The following is a 1,337-nucleotide window of genomic DNA, read 5'->3' as shown; positions in this document are numbered from 1 at the left end:
TTCAAATAATACACAATGCAAAATGTTAGCTAAACCCTAGTTGCGCGAAACAATAAAATAAGCCCCCTTTCTTCAACGAATCAAATTAAATTAAAATTAAAAGAATTAAAATTGACAATGAAAATAAAATTTATGAATTTTCTTAACATTATGTTAAATGATAACATTTTGAAAGAGAAAACTTCATAAGTATTCGTATACTTCCTATGAAGTTTTCAAATACTGCTGAATTCAATCAATATACTCAAGTGTTTTGGAAAAGCGGAACAGTGTTTTATGTAGCAGAGCACTGTTGAGTAACATTGCTCAGTTATTCAAATTTATGATGTTCTCTTTTTTTCTTCCTATCTTTTTTAGTACTCTAAAATTTATGTTCCATTTACTCATGTACACATGTGAAGAGTATTTCTGCTGGTATATTTGCAGACCTTTAGTACATATGTATGTGAGTACAAATGTATTCAAGCAGTTCACTTAAACGTGCATGCATATATTTTAACGAACATGTGTTTTAACACAAGACACGTACAATTCATTTTTCTACTTTATTGTAATCTCTTACAGATCTTTACATTTTAAATAAATTGGTGCCACCCAAGCTTTACTGAACCATACAAAAAATTCTACATACATATGTGTAAGAAACTTTGGTATTTAAGCGTTACTCTTCTACACAGATTTTGAAAACTGTTTGTGAAGAATAAAAACTGTTTGCGGCACAACCAATAAACACCGACCGACTCACAAAAAAAAATTTGTTTCGTTGAATCTGAGTTCTGACCTTCAAATTTTTCAATTAGCTATAGTTTGTGAGATATTTACGCTTGGATGTAGCAAAATATTAATTTTCGACATTTTTTATTTTTTTTTATAATGGAATAGCGATACTGAGCGGAATCTGTTTTTTTATTTATATACAAAGGTTCAATTTACCGCTCAAACGCTTTGAGTGGACGACGCCCCTTCGCTCAATTACTACTTACGTATTAGCTGACCGAAATCGCAACTTGATGCGCTTTTGATGCTCTTGATACTTTTCGTCCAAACAAACTTAGAAGAAGTTTCCACAGAATCAACTCTAAGCCAAGATTATGCTGCCATCATATAATTTAGGTAGTGATACGGAAGCTAGAACTTGAGATTAAAGAAAGCTTTAGGCAAAAGTGCCTTCCACCGAACCTTTCGTCAAGCTGCGACACATCTATGTAAGAAGTTCCAACATCTACTTCCTAGAGGAATGTGATTGGAGAAAGAGCACATTGGTGCAAGTCTAACTACGCACTGATCTGTGCTAATAGGCATAAAGTCTAGGCTTCAAAAAATACCAGAGTATCCAG

The sequence above is a fragment of the Rhagoletis zephyria genome, unplaced genomic scaffold, assembly GCF_001687245.7.
Source record: "Rhagoletis zephyria isolate East Lansing unplaced genomic scaffold, Rhagoletis_zephyria_1.1 Rzeph_scaffold_02256, whole genome shotgun sequence".
Classification (NCBI taxonomy): Eukaryota; Metazoa; Arthropoda; class Insecta; order Diptera; family Tephritidae; genus Rhagoletis; species Rhagoletis zephyria.
This window is presented reverse-complemented; position numbering follows the sequence as displayed.